The 18,552-nt window shown below is 39.6% G+C and overlaps 2 protein-coding genes and 1 long non-coding RNA gene across 7 annotated transcripts in view; 1 reads left to right on the top strand and 2 right to left on the bottom strand.

Annotated features, from left to right (window-relative positions):
* Positions 1-4,062, bottom strand: part of LOC125772031 (uncharacterized) — a 38,240-nt gene extending 34,178 nt beyond the window's left edge. Inside the window, exon 1 of the long non-coding RNA XR_007419437.1 lies at positions 3,897-4,062. This is a non-coding gene — a long non-coding RNA (uncharacterized LOC125772031). The remainder of the gene's footprint in view (positions 1-3,896) is intronic.
* LOC125771931 (phospholipid-transporting ATPase ABCA3-like) overlaps positions 1-18,552 on the bottom strand; it is a 256,720-nt gene that overhangs the window by 148,944 nt on the left and 89,224 nt on the right. The window lies entirely within an intron of this gene.
* Positions 4,498-18,552, top strand: part of LOC125771924 (uncharacterized) — a 182,459-nt gene continuing 168,404 nt past the window's right edge. For 2 of the 5 annotated variants that reach the window (XM_049443089.1, XM_049443086.1), the window contains exons 1-2: positions 4,505-4,773; positions 5,907-6,486. The gene's annotated coding sequence lies outside the window, so the exon portion shown is untranslated. Of the gene's footprint in view, positions 4,774-5,906; positions 6,487-18,552 lie in introns of all 5 variants that reach the window. The other 3 variants (XM_049443090.1, XM_049443088.1, XM_049443087.1) reach the window with 3 other exon arrangements.

Raw genomic sequence — 18,552 nt, 5'->3', positions numbered from 1 at the left:
CGGCCATGCTCTCAGGTGTCCATGCCGGAAGTTATTCGAGGAACCAAGTTCCTTACCCTGTTTGAGAAAATGTAAAATTTTCCTCATTTTTGAGCAATGTAGCAAATTTTTTAAATGTGATATTTTTGAATGCGAATTTGTTGCAATAAGTTTCTTTTCACTCAAATAATGCTTTAAATTAAAAAAATAATAAAAAATCAGAAAAAAATTTTGAAAAAATTTTCAACTCGAAAATTTCATAAGGCTTACCCCTTACGTTTTTTTTGGGAAATTTTGCAAAAAAAAATTAAACTGATTTATTTTAATGCCAATTGGTTGCAATGTGTTTCTTTTCACCCAAGTAATGCTTTAAATAAAAAAAAAGTCAAAAATAATTAAAAAAATCCAAAAATTCCAAAAAAATGAAAATTTACTAAGGCTCATTTTTGCACCAAGTTTTGCCTATAACTCGGTCGGTATCCAACGGATCGCCAATCTTTCATCTGTGGTCGATAGATGGCATCTATGGCTACATTTTCTTCTTGGACGGCCATGCTCTCAGGTGTCCGTGCCGGAAGTTATTCGAGGAACCAAGTTCCTTACCCTGTTTGAGAAAATGTAAAATTTTAGATAGATGGCACCTATGGCTACATTTTCTTCTTGGACGGCCATGCTCTCAGGTGTCCGAGCCGGAAGTTATTCGAGGAACCAAGTTCCTTACCCTGTTTGAGAAAATGTAAAATTTTCCTCATTTTTGCACGAAGTTTTGCCTATAACTCGGTCGGTATTCAACGGATCGCCAATCTTTAACCTGTGGTCGATAGACGGCACCAATGGCTACATTTTCTTCTTGGACAGCCATGCTCTCAGGTGTCCATGCCGGAAGTTATTCGAGGAACCAAGTTCCTTACCCTGTTTGAGAAAATGTAAAATTTTAGATAGATGGCACCTATGGCTACATTTTCTTCTTGGACGGCCATGCTCTCAGGTGTCCGTGCCGGAAGTTATTCGAGGAACCAAGTTCCTTACCCTGTTTGAGAAAATGTAAAATTTTCCTCATTTTTGCACGAAGTTTTGCCTATAACTCGGTCGGTATTCAACGGATCGCCAATCTTTAACCTGTGGTCGATAGACGGCACCAATGGCTACATTTTCTTTTTGGACGGCCATGCTCTCAGGTGTCCGTGCCGGAAGTTATTCGAGGAACCAAGTTCCTTACCCTGTTTGAGAAATTGTAAAATTTTCCTCATTTTTGCACGAAGTTTTGCCTATAACTCGGTCGGTATCCAACGGATCGCCAATCTTTAACCTGTGGTCGATAGACAGCACCAATGGCTACATTTTCTTCTTGGACAGCCATGCTCTCAGGTGTCCATGCCGGAAGTTATTCGAGGAACCAAGTTCCTTACCCTGTTTGAGAAAATGTAAAATTTTCCTCATTTTTTAGCAATGTAGCAAATTTTTTAAATGTGATATTTTTGAATGCGAATTTGTTGCAATAAGTTTCTTTTCACTCAAATAATGCTTTAAATTAAAAAAATAATAAAAAATCAGAAAAAAATTTTGAAAAAATTTTCAACTCGAAAATTTCATAAGGCTTACCCCTTACGTTTTTTCTGGGAAATTTTGCAAAAAAAATTAAACTGATTTATTTTAATGCGAATTGGTTGCAATGTGTTTCTTTTCACCCAAGTAATGCTTTAAATAAAAAAAAAGTCAAAAATAATTAAAAAAATCCAAAAATTCCAAAAAAATGAAAATTTACTAAGGCTCATTTTTGCACCAAGTTTTGCCTATAACTCGGTCGGTATCCAACGGATCGCCAATCTTTCATCTGTGGTCGATAGATGGCATCTATGGCTACATTTTCTTCTTGGACGGCCATGCTCTCAGGTGTCCGTGCCGGAAGTTATTCGAGGAACCAAGTTCCTTACCCTGTTTGAGAAAATGTAAAATTTTAGATAGATGGCACCTATGGCTACATTTTCTTCTTGGACGGCCATGCTCTCAGGTGTCCGAGCCGGAAGTTATTCGAGGAACCAAGTTCCTTACCCTGTTTGAGAAAATGTAAAATTTTCCTCATTTTTGCACGAAGTTTTGCCTATAACTCGGTCGGTATTCAACGGATCGCCAATCTTTAACCTGTGGTCGATAGACGGCACCAATGGCTACATTTTCTTCTTGGACGGCCATGCTCTCAGGTGTCTGTGCCGGAAGTTATTCGAGGAACCAAGTTCCTTACCCTGTTTGAGAAATTGTAAAATTTTCCTCATTTTTGCACGAAGTTTTGCCTATAACTCGGTCGGTATCCAACGGATCGCCAATCTTTAACCTGTGGTCGATAGACAGCACCAATGGCTACATTTTCTTCTTGGACAGCCATGCTCTCAGGTGTCCATGCCGGAAGTTATTCGAGGAACCAAGTTCCTTACCCTGTTTGAGAAAATGTAAAATTTTCCTCATTTTTTAGCAATGTAGCAAATTTTTTAAATGTGATATTTTTGAATGCGAATTTGTTGCAATAAGTTTCTTTTCACTCAAATAATGCTTTAAATTAAAAAAATAATAAAAAATCAGAAAAAAATTTTGAAAAAATTTTCAACTCGAAAATTTCATAAGGCTTACTCCTTACGTTTTTTCTGGGAAATTTTGCAAAAAAAATTAAACTGATTTATTTTAATGCCAATTGGTTGCAATGTGTTTCTTTTCAAACAAGTAATGCTTTAAATAAAAAAAAAGTCAAAAATAATTAAAAAAATCCAAAAATTCCAAAAAATGAAAATTTACTAAGGCTCATTTTTGCACCAAGTTTTGCCTATAACTCGGTCGGTATCCAACGGATCGCCAATCTTTAATCTGTGGTCGATAGATGGCATCTATGGCTACATTTTCTTCTTGGACAGCCATGCTCTCAGGTGTCCGTGCCGGAAGTTATTCGAGGAACCAAGTTCCTTACCCTGTTTGAGAAAATGTAAAATTTTCCTCATTTTTGCACCAAATTTTGCCTATAACTCGGTCGGTATCCAACGGATCGCCAATCTTTAATCTGTGGTCGATAGATGGCATCTATGGCTACATTTTCTTCTTGGACAGCCATGCTCTCAGGTGTCCGTGCCGGAAGTTATTCGAGGAACCAAGTTCCTTACCCTGTTTGAGAAAATGTAAAATTTTCCTCATTTTTGCACGACGTTTTGCCTATAACTCGGTCGGTATCCAATGGATCGCCAATCTTTAACCTGTGGTCGATAGACGGCACCAATGGCTACATTTTTTTCTTGGACAGCCATGCTCTCAGGTGTCCGTGCCGGAAGTTATTCGAGGAACCAAGTTCCTTACCCTGTTTGAGAAAATGTAAAATTTTCCTCATTTTTGAGCAATGTAGCAAAATTTTTAAATGTGATATATTTGAATGCGAATTTGTTGCAATAAGTTTCTTTTCACTCAAATAATGCTTTAGACAAAAAAATGTATAAAAAATTATAAAAAAAGCTTGCCTACTCAGCAAACCCAGCTTTGCCCTTAAACATGCCTTTTGTAATTAAAGCATACATTTTTCAGTTCAATCTTGATTCGTGTAGTATTATTAGAGTTTCGATTAGATGTCGTTGATTAATTAAAAATTATTAAATTTTTGCCATTCTCAATCCGCAAAATATTCCCAATCAAAGCAATTTCTTCTGCTTCTGTTGTGGCACTTCTTCTCCTTTTTTGGCACTTCAGGAGGTATTTCTGGCTTTCCTTGACGATTGGGATTTAATACCTGGTACTTCCGTGTAAGGCGCCGATTCCACATGTACCACCGAGGCGCAAATGACTAAATAGCATTTTTTAATTATTCACACACTTGCTTTTTACTTATTTATCACTGATTTTACGCTTTAATTAATAAAATTGCGGAAATAAATCGTCATGTGTACCTACTTTGATTGATTTATTCGTTAAAACTTTTTTGTTTTGAGAAGTTTTCAACATTATTCGTGTTGAAAAAATGGCTACGCCTACTTGATAACTCTCGTAGGAAAAACAGAAAAGAACTCATAATATTGGCCAGTTGAGCCGTTTATGAGGAGTTTGCACACTAACACCGCGACACGAGAGTTTTATATATATAGATAAAACATAAAAACACATGTAAAACAATAGAAAATATCCTTCAAAATATTGAGCTTTGTGATGGAGAGCTTTTAAAGACGCGCCCAAGCTTTTCATCCTACCTTCAACATAGTAAACCTTGGTCGATGATTCTTCGCATTACTGTTTTGGCGCAATTTCTTCCTTCTAGCTACTCTCACTCATTGACGATGCACTCTTCTACCCCTTTTCGGAAGGAAAACAAAAAAAGCTCCAAAACATCAACTCCAAGTTTCGAATGAGTTCTGGTCACGTTCGGAGTGAGTGCAAAAAGCTGCAAAGAATGCAGGACACGAGCCTTACGAGCATCCTGTTCGGGTTCGGAAAACCCATTTTAGTACATATAAGAGCGGAACCAGCTGTCGGAGCAAACCGAACCGACCAGTAGTCGGTGAGCAACTGTCGCAACTAGATGTCTTCCTAAGGGCGTCTCCATTTCCGGGATTAGCTGTGCGATTGTTTTTCTTTTTTGCGTTACGGTTTCTTGTGTTCGGTTTTGTGCCAAACCCCCTTTTCTCATACCCCGTTCGATGTTTCGTGCCAAAAGTAAAAGTAAATTTAAAAGAAAAAACGAGTGAAAAATAGAAAAACCTAAGGTGAAGTGGTTGAGCCGTTGATACTAAGATTCCGGAGTGAAGTTTGTCGGTAAATTTTTGTGGAATGGTACGGAAGTTTAGTAGCTTGTGTAGTGATGTATGCATGTGAGTGAAGCTTTTCCATCACTGTCTACAAAACTTATAGAAGTGATAGGAAATATATTTGTAAAGGAAGTTCTACACTACACTAATAGTGTTCCCCTGTGTTCGTATAAGAAAGACAACCAATTTCTTGGTAAAAGAAATAAATGTCTTCATCATACTAAGACGTTTAGGGACGTAGCAAACAACACAAAAAAACGCACACATATAATCTATTCTAGACACATTCGGTGCGTCTGCTTTTTACTAACTTCCTTCTCCACCATTCCAATATGCCATGAATTCCCCCTTTTTACTTTTGGGATGGAAATCTCCAAAGCTCACTCCAATTGCCGAGACACGGCAATAAGAGAACGTGGCAGAGCACACATCAAAGCACCCTCGGGGAAGGACTTTTCCTTTCAGTGCCAAACCAACTCGCGTACCCATTCGAATTCGCTTTTCGACGAACTAGACCAGCGGGGTATGGGTTTGGGTCATTAGACACAGGCATCCCCTTCTATTCCTCTTCCTCCACTACCCCGTCCCTCCCACCTCCTCCTCACTTCTTCCTCTTCAGCCGGAGACATCAGACGATCTGACATTTCGTTCAGTGAGCGTCAAAATTCTGGCGAGACTAAAACACCATCCGGAGATCTTCCGGATGCTCGCGGAGAGCGTACTTCTGTAGGGAGTACAAAACTGGACACCCGAACCCGAATATCCCGATTCCACTGCGTGCTGAGTGCTCCATTTTTGGGGTGGAGCAGATGAGTGGATGGTTTTGTAGTTTCACGCGCTTTCGATGGAGGGATTTTTTTCTCCTTTCTGTCATGAGATGATGCTGGTACACGGTGTGTGTGTGTGTGCTCGTGTATTACATAATTACGCTCGAATGAGCGCGCTAAAGGCAACATTTTCCGAAACGGTAATAAGCAAAAAAGAAGAAGACGCCAAAAAAAAAATCAGCCCCGATCGCACAGAAGATTGTTGGGCGCGCGAAAAACGATGCTCCAGTTTTCAACTGTTTCCCGGGTGGGGTGTGTGTTGTCTGTTAGCTGTGTTAGATATTTCGATATGGGTAAAAAGTGTCATTTTTGTGTTTTTTTTTAAATATAGAATAATGTAAATAAAGCTTAAAATAAAAAGTAAAAAGTTAGCTTAAAATAAATAACAACAATTAAATAAAGCTTACTCGAGTGATGTGTGAAGAAACAAACATGTGCATCGCAGTATGCCACGGCTAACGTTGCTATGTGGAGCAGCAGCATCAGCAGGCTTTGGTCACGCGTGCCGTCACCGTTCTGGTAGCCGTTTCGATGGAAAAATCGCCTCCTGACAGCACGTGATTGGCAGCAAGAGCGCATTTTTAGTGAAAGCAAGAGTGTGTGGCATTTAGTTGGCACGTACCACGTGAGAGCTGGTTGGCACCCAAACCCAAGTGAAGAAGTAGTACTCCCAAGAGCGCAGGCGAGCGTCCGTTTCGTCCGCTAGTGCTTGTGGTGTTGTTGTTGAGAATGTGTACATGTGTGTGTGCGTGTGTGTGTGTAATACGCGTGTTTTCTATGGAAAAGGATATATGTAAGCAGTGCAGCCTTTAATACGACTGTTCGTTTATATGACGAGAGAGAAAGAGCGGATTGATTAGCACTAATTAACAACACTGGACATAACGCAGTGGCCCGAAACTAGTGGAAAGGTTTGTATTTTGTTTTTCATGCTGTATTTTAAGCGTGTGGCGTGAACATATTGTTATGCTTTTTTATTTTATTTTGAGCTAATTATTAAAAAAATGCGAGAAAAAAAATTTCACACCACTGGGAGCAAAGTAACACGAAGAAATGGAAACACACATTCCATACAAATTGGTTACATTCGGCAAACAAATGTAGGGCAAACAAAATGTAGGTCAATGACACCCCGGGACGAAATTGCATCAAGAAATGCAGCACAAAACACCCGACAGCAGGGCTCTCACACGATGCAATTTTCCGATTTTCCATCTCTGAGGTCATGCAATACGGTGGTAGAACAGAGATGAAGAACACAACGTTACACAGCCCAGGATAGTTGGCTAACCTTAGGCGAAAAGGAACCGCAAAACTTGAAGGTCGTTACAAGCCCCATTTCTATCAGCCAGTGGAACGTGCTGGCATTCTCTGCAGGGACTGCATGGGTTTGCAGCATCGAGGGTAAATCCAATTTACTCATAAATTCCGTTTTCAATAGAAACAACTTCACGTCTAGTGGCCGAACAAGGCCACAGTGAAACATTGTTTGGATATTGTTATCTTTTCTACCTTTAAAGTCCCTTTTTTTTGGCTGAGATAACTTGAAGGTAGTTCAGAGTTGTCCACCGCGTGATATTCCAAGCAGTAATTCATGAGCGCTCCCAAACGAGCGAGTTGCATTCGCGTAAGTGCAACGAACCGGCACGATAAAGATAAACTCCTCCACACGTACTACTCAAACACAAGAAGATTAGTGTCCGCTAATGGGTATCCCCTTTCCACAGCACCTGAGTGCTGTTTGTGTGTCTGTGCTTGTGGTAGTCGCGTGTCCGTGGTGTCCTTATCTTTGGTCCTCCTGTTACTTTTATGCTCTTTTCATGTCTTGAGAGCGTTGCCTGGTAAGCATCCTTGTCCATTCGAAAGTGTACGTTGGCAGGGGCGTCGAACATTCTCCAAACCCAAGAGATCAGACCATCAAGTGAGCAATGATTCATTGTGTGCGCTGCCAACCTCCTGAGGGTGTACATAAAAAAAAGTACAGTACGTGTACCGGATGTAGGGGAAAGTTGGGCGGAAGGGTTATCCACGTAACGGGGTGTTAAACGTTCGTCCACCATCCACCGGACACATACTTCAGGACGTGAGCAGCCGCGTTGTGTGCGCTCACTGTTTACTGGGTTGTCCTTTTTGTTGCTCTGCTTATTTGGTTGGGTTTTCTGCTGTTTCGTGCACGACCATGTCCTTGTAAGCTTGCATCTGGGTAAAGCTTCTCCTGCGCTAGGGATTTCACTAACAAACCTAACCCACCCATCCAGTCCGGGCTTTCCATTTGCTGTGTTTGATTTAGCGTTTTGTTTACGGTCGGTACCGTTGTCCAAAGGGAGTGCCCGAGAGTGGGAGCGAGTAGAATTAAATTATGGCTGAAATCCACGTACCATTTTGTTTCGGTAATCCGTGGCAAAGGGGTGCGCTTGTTGTGGTCGTGTGTGTGTGTGTGTGTTTGTTGTAAACCTGAAGCAAAAGTAAAACAGCTTCTCGTGCATTGCGAAAATGTTCTTAGCAAATTGTAGTTGCAATTGTGAGTTGATTGTATTTTTGCACTAATTACAAAGTGTAGTTAGTAAGTAAATTTGTGCTATTTTCCAGTAGCAAATAGCAACAGTTTAGAGGAGATTGGTATGTGAGTAGAATTGTCCAAGACCCTTGAGGTTGGCATTAAAATATTGCTGGCAATTTAAATCAATTCTCATGGATTCCAGCGATTTTTCTTTCCTAGAGATGATTAAACTATTACTATTACTATATCTCTATTATTTACGTTACAGTTTGGCTTACCCATCTCGCTTATTACTTCCACCATGCTCCAGCCTTCGCACCAAAACCATTTTAGTCACAAAAAAGGACTTACACAGGTTTTGCCATGCAAATGGATTTGCTCGATACTTTTGATCTGCTGTTTTGTTTGACGATCGTATCACAGTAATTTCTTGAAAATTACACAGGAATTTTACTTCATTTTTAAGTACCTCGAATAATTACTTTTGAAATAAAAATGTATAAAAAAATGGTTTACATTTTCAAAATACTAGTATATGCTGCTAGAAAATACTATGCTTTGACATTCGAGACGAGATTCCTTACTATTGGTCGAAAGGATTGGTCGCAAAAGATGAAGGATTCTATCCTCTTCAATGGATATACTCACACTCTAGAATGGCGGCTAGAGGATAGAAGCAAGTGTGAAAGGTTTTTAGCAGACGATCATGTGGAATACTCTACTCGTTCTACTTACTCATACAATCGATAATACTGTCTTACTAAACACAGACACAATTTGGTCATGTTATTGTAAAACAGGCCCTTTAGAAACGCTAGGCAATTTAAATGATTTGTAGGAAAAAATAATGTCGAAGACGGAGCGAAGACATCTTACATGGTAAGGTACATCGTATATATCGGATATAGATAATCCGTAATTTAACATAGCTTCCCTCTTCTGAAAGAAAAGGTAAAATGTCAAAGAGAGGCCTAATTCTAACCTAGTCCTAAACTAACACGGAACCTTGAAGTGCGGCAGAAGTTTTGAATGAAGATCGAAGGCGCAAAGTGACCTTATCGCTCTACCAGGAAGGTGAAATAACCACTATAGAAGTGAAGAAGTATCTCTACAAGATGAACATTGTTGTATGAATGTGTAAGCCCTATCCCTATCTGAGTAGCAGACAATCTGCAATAAAAAGCGATTAAAGGTGTTGGTGGAAGATTTCTGTCGAACATTGATGTTTTGATAACTAAAGAGACTTTTGTTTCATCCTACAACAACGATATAAAAGTAAGTAAGTGGCATACGTTTTCTATTAAAAAGAAAAATACTTGGTACCTTCGATGATGGGGAATATAGATCTAATAACTATATTCCTCATCAACTTTCTTTCGGATATTGCCGTATTTGTCGTGAAGTATCACTCGAAAGATAATGCAACTGTTCGTATTAACCTAGCCTAGTCAATCATGCCCAGAAATAACTGAAGGATATTTAAAGGAAGGAAGGAAAACGTTCATTTAGGTACTTCGATAAACTTAAAATCAATAGTCAGTGATAACTTCAAGCGTGTAAATTCCACGACCATGCTTAATCATCGATAGACAAATCGAATATTTATAGCCAGAAGAATCCATGCACTCTATTTGGTGGGACCAGTAAGATGTGGTCTATTATGAGCTACTACGCAAAAACGAAAACCTAGCTTTATGGGAAAGATGGAGCGAATAAAGTTGTTCAACAGCATCACAAAGATTGGTCACATGTTTTGGTACCGATAAAAACAAACTTAGAAACGCTGTAATTGAATTGTAATTGGATAAGAGTCTTTTGGTACAGCACTTTTCCAATTATAATTATGGGAAAAATTAGTGGAAAACTAATGGAAAGCAGCAAATAATCCCATTGAAATCTCCACAATCATATTAGTACTCCTAACAAATTTATCGTAATTTGATATAGTTTATTAAATTGTTTAAAAAGTGTAGTTGTTTTGACGGGTTGTGGTTTCAAAACAAAACTCTTTTTAATTTCGATCTCAATCTCAACTCGATCTAGCAAGTAATGGTCAGAAATACATGTGTTCTAATTGCAATCGGATTAATATCCGTTATGATAATGCACCGGTTGCTGCAACACAATCGCATTGCCAGCAATCAATTCATTCCGGATTCAATTGCAATGCATATAAGGATATGCAACGTGAGGCGTTTGGTGCTGCATGAGTCGTTCGTCTGCTTCCTTCAATGTTCACTTCCGTTGCGGAGTGCATGTTTCACAGGAAATTTCACCCATCCCAGCAGACAGAACGCTGTAACACGGTTCCATGACAGGCCGTTTTCCCTTGGATAATCCTTTCCCTTCCATCGAGTTCCACGAGTTGCTACTTGGTGCGGCTGAAACTCAATCGTCCTGGAACGGATGTGTCGACAGTCCTTCCGGGCCCCAGTAGGTACGTGTAAGGTCCGATGCATTCAGGCTTAGCATGCACATGGTTAAGGCCAGCTGGAGCTGTCAGGATATACCGTTCCAAAGCATCGAATGTCTATCGCAGGGCAACGTGTATCTGCTAGCTCGATTTGTTCATTACGCCGTTTGTTTCATTTGTTCAAGGCTGCGCGTTAGCTTTCCGAGAACTGTCAAGTGGTGCCGTTGGGTTGTGTGCCGGGCGAGAATTACTAGCGAATCTGTTGGTAACAACGCCATTAAAGTACATCCCAGCCCAACCGTTACAAACTCCAATGAACCGATGTGGTCTGTACGCGATGGTTTTTGATTATGTTTCTGTGTGGCGCCTTAAGCTGGAATTTTGATATTTAGTTGCGGCGTTCCCCGTTGCGGTACAAGGTGGATGCGTTCTAAATCTTTCTAAATGGCCTTACGTTTTTTTTTCGTTTTTGAAATACTACACATGAGTTGCAACATTGAAAAGCTGCTTTTTGATTTTGTTTTGTTGCTACTTTATATTTGCAATTACTTATATTACTTTTTGTTTACTTTTTGCAATTACTTTTTGTTTGCAGTTTAAATTGGTATTCTGGAATGAAAAACAATTACGTTTCGTTTATTTTTTTATAACAATTCGTTAACTTACAAATGAGTACTCCCATTTACACTCGCAAGGTCTCATTTGTTTTAGCAATAAAGCTGCTTAAAACAGGCTTAAACCTGCCAACATCAACAACCTTCTTAGCCGCTACACTAAACCCATTGAGCCATTACAGTAAATGTAAGCACAGTGTGCTTACAGCTTCATTAGGAAGCAGCAGAAACCTTCGGCAATAGTTACCGCTCCGATAAGCGCCCCCTGGAAAATCCCACGGGAAGTTGTGCCTGTTAAAATGGTTGGCTTTCCTGCATTTCGCGAGCCACAGCTGGCATATTTGCGCTTTATGCGCATTCCTCTTGAATGGTTTGGCTTTTGCCAAAGGAAGTTCTCATTCTAAATTTGAACCATTCGGGGATTTTATTTTTCTCCCTAGCTGCTGGAACAGCAGATAAATGACAATGGGAGGCTTTGGTGGTTTTGGCACAACACACCGTTAGCTGGCTGGTTTGGTGAATCTGAACCCGCACAGGCAAAACCGAATGAATACGGAAGGTTGATGGACGTTTGTAGGTTGGTTTCATTCGTGTAATGGGTCAAATAAACCGCAGAGTTTGGTTAGAATGCTATAGTATGACCAGAACAAAAGCTGCTGTATTAAATGCTGTTTAGTTTTTTTGGTGTCTTTTAGTAGGTGCAATGATTTGTGGGAACGTTGAGCGTTTATTTCTGAATTCATATTTCATTAAGGTTGGAAAACTATCAATACTAAATGTTGTATGATATGTTAAATGAAAACCCACATTAACTTGTCTTAAGGAGCCGTCATTTTTAACTAAATTCTTACTTACTCACTTACTTACTTACCTATCAGGCGGTACAACCGCTTCGTCGATCTTAGCCTTCTACAGGAGTCCTCTAAACTGCTTACTGTCGAGCGCCGTCGTCTGTAAATCCATTAGCCAGCTCTTTCTGGCGGGGGTATCAGCGTCATAACTCCATCTCCGTTTGGACCTATCATGCTTGCCACCTGGGTCGTTCGATGGCATTCGCATGACATGACTAACCCACCGGAGTTAAGCGAGGCTAATTTGCTGTACGATATTCAGTTCATCGTACAACTCATAGCGCTCGTCATTGTAGCGGCTTCTGCATTATTCTTCCAAACCTACGAGGACAAAAATCCTTGTAACCATCTTCCTCTTGAGCGACTATGTTCCTTTATTCGCTTTGGCCAAATTCCGTGGCTCAGAAGCGCATCTTTATAAAAACCCATCTTCGATCGTCGCGACAGTTGTTATGAGTGGAAAAGTTTCCTCAGACTATAGATAGGCTGGTAAGCAGCCTGCATCATAGCACTTATCTCAACCTCAGTGTTGGTGTCGATACTGACCTTTGACCCAAGATAGGAGAAATTTTGGACGACTTCAAATTTTTTTTCGCCTATCTGTGCATCACCCCTACGTATTTCAGGATTTGTTGGCAGGGATGTTGATGGTGCCACCATAAATTTGGTTTTTTGCTGGTTAATCTTCAACCCGAGGTTTTCTGCAGCCTTCTCGATCCTTTAGTAGGCGTCTGCCACATAGGAGAACTGTAAACCAATGATGCCTCTGCAATGGGGCTTCTTAAAGGTCACATAGGCTCTCCTACCCAACTCCTACTCTGTCACGTCCTCGTCGTTCAGAGTGGAAGCATGGGCCACTGTATTTGCAAGTTTGGGCTTTGGGCGGATCTTGGAATAACTAGACTCTAAACCTAATTGTCCCTCGGTCCAATAGAGGTACTATGGGTTTGAGCGCAAGGGAAGTCATCCTTCCTCAAGTACTTTTATCGATTACGGAAAGCTTTAAGAATTGTCGAAACGAAGAGTACTCTAACCAATGCTGAAAGAGCCCAAATAGCCAAATTATCTTAAGCAGCTATTTTGAGCACGCTAAAGATCGCTTCTCTAATACGACTTTTGCAGTAGATAAACAGCTTCAAAGTTCGCCGTACTTTTAACCGACCCTTAAGCAGCCTGAACGTCAAAATGTTAAAGAAAGTATTTATGCAAGTTTTATTTTCACGCAAGATTATGTTATTATTATTATTGTTAATGTTATTATATTATTATATTACAAAAAACCAAAGAAAATGTGAAAAAATGACTCATTTCTGCTTGGAGTTGCATTTATACATCCTCCAGACATCAGTCACAATCACAATATTTTCTTTGAATGTCGAAAGATGCCGTTTAACATCGTTGAAACTGTGGACGCTTGAGGGCATAAGGAACTGTTAGCAGTTAGCAGTCAAGGCAAAACTTATCATTTGAGGTAAAATAAACGACACAAGAAACGTTTACATTAACGCACAGAAGACGACAGCGCTTTCATTTGATCGCGTTTACGTTAAATTTCCACCGATTTTTTTTCCACCGGAAAACATTGCATTATTAAAGTTCACTTTTCGGAGCACATGGCGTCGTTTTGCGATGCCGACATTTGACAGATTAGCGATGGGATTGTAAACAAAATGCCATCGAGTACCGTGTGCTTCTTGTTGAACCTTGTAGTTCCATTGTGAACCACTAACCGACCAATAACAAGCCCCATAGTTCCATTGAGTACCGTGTGCTTATTGATGGACCTTATAGTTCCATAACGAACCATTAACCGACCACTAATAAGCTCCATAGTTCCATCGAGTACGGTGTGCAGTTTAAACGACCCCAAGGTTCGGGCAAGGTTCGTTTTTTCGTTAAGCAGCCTGCAAGCAGCGTTATGGTTGCATTTTTATTAATTTGGCTACTTGGGAGGGAAGATTATTCGAACGTGCTGATTATGTAGATGGTGAAATGCTACAAATCCAATTGAACCTCACTTGTTAGGATATGATTGCGTACCAACTAGTGAAATTGCCTTCAATAGTTTGATTGTTTATAAATCAATACATTGTATTGCAAATCGAAATGTGGGATATGATTTAGATAAGTGTTGGTCTATTTTCTTAGATGATTTTCACTAATTATTAACGATTAACGTGTCTTAAAATTGATTAATTAACACACGAAATAATAGTGAATTGGCAGCTTAATTAAACATAGTATATTAATTAAAATCCCAACGATTGATTATTAGGAAGCATAGTGGTGTTTTTTTCTCTTTTGTACAAAATTCGAAATAGTTATAAAATCTTTGAAAATAGTGTGATCGTTCTTCAACAAATAAATAACATCAACCACCCGAAGGATTTATGCGCCTCCATCTGTTTGCGCCTAAATTTAGGCAAGTAATAATCAAACGAAACTAAACGCTAAAAACTTAGCACTAATTGTACCACATCAAAAAGGGTGGAATTGTTTATTAGTAGTGTTAAATCATAAACTTATTTAGATATACACTTTCTTAATATTCTTAAATACCGTTGCAGTTTGTGTTTGTTAAAATATATAACAAGTTTTAATAGTATCAATAAAGTAAACCGAACGTTAACTAAAACAAATGCATTCATTATGGTATTGATGCAACAAATTTCCCTTTATTTATTTACCTTCAGACACGAAAGGCGAACTTAACTTGAAAATTTGTTTTTAAGTAAAACTTACACAATATTAAAATACTCGTTTTGTGTGAGTAAACAAAACAACGGTACGCAAACTTGTACCGCATCATTCTAGCCGCCTATGTCAATAAAAAACAATCCATCACAAATGAGGAAGGACCAAAAAAACGGGGAAAAACAGCCGATAGCACCACCATCGTCAGTTTGTTTCGCCTTCCATAATGTTGATTCAAATAACAATCGCATATTAATAACGGCCGACGGAAAGTGTACCGGGGGATGGCAAGCTTCTTCAAACGAAGCGTTCAAGCGCAGATTTTTTTTGTTTACGTTGGTTCGTATGGTCTCTTGCTTTAACTTCCTTTTTCTCTCGTACTCTTTATCTCTTTGCGACAGAAGATTTCCACAAGGGGCATTGCCGGGATGCTTTGGAAAAAGTTTGTTCCGGGATGGGGATGGGTGCGCTATTAAAACTGAACTGTCATTAAAAGTTTACAGCATCAAAGTGACCCCATACTCGTCCGGTGTTCGCTTCATTTTGTTTTTTTCGATCGATCCAAAAACCAATGGAGACGCTCAGACGAAACCCGTCGAAACGTGGCGTTTGGTATTCATTGAGCAAATGTTTAAGCCTTAATAGCTTCACCGTTCATTGAATAGCGTTGAGCAGCGATGTACCTAAAGCACTGAAATACGGTATTATGTCCTGAACCGGAGACAACGACAGCAAAAGAATGCGAAGAAAAGCACAAACTTTTACTCCAAAACAACGCCACCCTTGGTACCGTGCTGGTGATGGTGGAGTAACTGTTTTGGAGCAACTGAAAGTTTGCATTCTTATTATGCTACGTCAGGATCGTTTCATTTGAAAATTGTTTTCATAACCACTTTCCATCGCTTTCGCTATTGGTGATGTGGTGAAACATTGCGTTCATCATGGTTGATCATGAAGATTCAATCGAGCAGAACCAAAAACCCAGAATGGGAACATTTTTCTTTACCCTCGAACGCCTTTTCGCCTTTTGTTTGGTTCTATTTTTCACCCCTCATTTATTGGAGCTTTCAATGTGCAGTACGCGTGTTTCTGTAAGCGCTTACTGCTGCTTATTTGAACCTTTATGTACTTTAATAAGCATTTGAAATGAAAGTAAATATTGAGCGCAGACTTCATCCGACCTGTACGGGATGGTTAAGCAGGCTTAAACAATTTAAGGAATTCAAATATTTTTCCATTTCAAGCAAGGAAAATTAATTCAGGCAACAAGCCCTCCCGCAAAAAAACAGACATCTCTTCCTTTTTTTCGCCTCCCCCCCAAAAACGCAACCCCCAGAGTCAGATGATTTGGACCGTGAAATGCTGCATGGATATTTTCGCCCGGCAAACATGGCCAGCTTTATTTATCTTTTGGGCAGGACACGCTGGACCTTGAACAAACAGACCTCTTTTTGCGCTGCAGCATTCGGGGAATAATGTTTGCTTATCTTCGTTGGACTCTGAAACATGGCCGGTGTCCGGCCTGAAACCGTGACAGTACCATTGGCTGTCATCATGTCGTCGTGAGGATGATTTTTCATTTTTACCACGAAGGAAGCAATAAAATTGGCTGTTGGCCCTCGGCTGCCAGTAAATATTGTGCTGCCTCCTGTACGGAGCGGTGGCTGGTGAGCGCCGTGGCCAATATCTTCCGGTCAACGGTTATGTTAGCTTTGGGACAGCTTTATCCTCCTGCACCAAATGCTGCAAATGCTTCGTATATAAATACAAACGAAAGCAGATAAGATTATATTTACATAATCTTAATCAGTTTTAATGGGATTTTATACAACGCAATTAAGGCGGAACAATTTGTAATGTGGAAAAAATAAACTTTAATCGGTTGTGCGCAGTATATGAATAGCCTCACTAATATACTCTCTTTAATACGTTGTAGACGTCCGTTCCGAGCGCCATTTCCCGGCGTTGACCTTTTGTTGGACCGGTGAGTTGCGTGGAAATGGAGATAAACATTCGTAAAGGTTAGGTTGCCTCTTTCTCGTAAGACAGGTTAAAAAGAAATGTCATCTCGTTTGCCCTATGCATCTCGGTCACGTACGACATTATTTCCCAAGGCTCAATGGGTGTCTCTGACCCTCCGTGACCTGAAAAGGTGAAATTCATCAAAATGGTATAAACTCATTGTTATAACTATCAATTGATTTACGTACTGTCAAAAGACTTTCTTTTTTCAATTTTTCCATTTACAGTCACTCGCTTTGGAGAATTCCAAAAAAAGACAGTAGCTGCCAGTTAATGTATTGTGCCCACGCTCGATTGTACACAAAAAAAGCCAATCCATTTAATTTTTTAGCGTCGTCAATATTAGCGTCCTCGTCGTAATACCTTCTTCGTGGAATCTTCAGGTACTTGTTTGAAGCATTACCGAACGATAAGTGCCCACCTACAGATTCTGGATTTACTGCTGGATCACGATCCTGAAATGATGAGAGCTTGACTTTTCCGTCCGAAGGGTTTTGCGAAAAGAAGTCCGGATTATGATGGCATCTGTTGAATGATGCTTATTGACCCCCATCTCAAGATCTCTTTCGATAAGCTATGGCTCAGTTCTTGTGCTTTGGTCAAAGCAAAGCACCGTGAAAAGCCTCATTGCTAGCGAGCGAGTGAGGTGAACCTTCGCAGCATATATTTTTTCCCCTTCAGCGTTTACCTTCAACTGTTTTCGCTTTCCTTTAACTGGGTTTGGTTGAAAATATGAATTATTCAGCGATCCAAATTTAAAATATTACCTTTTGTTTTTTGGGTGGCACGCACAAGGAACGAAGGCAATGGAACGTGTACGGTCGTGATGGAATTATTTAATCAATGTAATGAAATGTATTTTGCGGTTAATATGGATGATTGGAAATATTTCAAATAAATGGTCAAATTATGTACATCTTTGAAGCTAATTAAAATAAAATTTTACAAAATTGATCAATAAAATATTCTTTTCAATGCCTGCGGATTTTAACCTCAAAATTCTAGAAAGATTTAAAGGCAATCCAATTAGGCACGACGTTTTTTGGTTTTTCGTAAAGACTAGAAGCTAAGCCTTAAGTAATGGATCGGAATAAGTAGTAGTAAAAAGAAGCAGATTCCGAGAAATATGACTGTGAGTGGTAAAATGTTCAATTCTAGGAATCTTTTGGTCCCTTAAGCAAGGTGAAACCAACCGTTGTTATGAATAGAAATGACTTTGTCGTGACTACAATGGATTCACTGGGATTTCAGAAGCTCATAATAAACAATCTTCCATTGATCCCACTAGATACACAACACGAGAGGAGGATCTTAATCAAATCTGAAATTTTATTGTATTTAATAATATAAATTAATCTTATTGAAGCCACAAGGATATAAATTTTAAATAATCACTGAGTAATCGATAAAAAAGTATTTTATTAAAAAAAATTGAAGTCTATTTCCATCAGCCTTAAAAAGTGTAAAATTTCAATAAGCTTCTTGCCTTTCCAGTACAAGCGATGCTAACCACATCAATCTATCAGTTGCATTCTACCCAAAACAGTAATTATTCACTTGTATTCCTTCCCCCTAAGGGAACAGCAATCAGTAAGGCATTATCGGGAAGATTCATTACAAATTCAATTGCCTTACCCAACCATTCCCTGGGTTTTGCAGCAGCAGTAACAGCTTTGTGTTACACCCGTTCACTCGCTCGTTAGACGCCTCGTTTCGGTATGGAATGGTCCATAAAACAATTATTCTGTACAAAACCATCTGCCATTGATAGCTGCGCTTGTGGCAAAACCTTTTCTCAGTTCCGGATCCAGCACCGGTTCAGCCCGGTGACCATTGCGATTGACCGTATCGTTTAGCAATTGATTTACTTGTTACGACCCGAA

The sequence above is a fragment of the Anopheles funestus genome, chromosome 3RL, assembly GCF_943734845.2.
Source record: "Anopheles funestus chromosome 3RL, idAnoFuneDA-416_04, whole genome shotgun sequence".
NCBI lineage: Eukaryota > Metazoa > Arthropoda > Insecta > Diptera > Culicidae > Anopheles > Anopheles funestus.
Note: the sequence above shows the minus strand (reverse complement) of the source record. Positions and strands in the feature narration are given on the sequence as shown.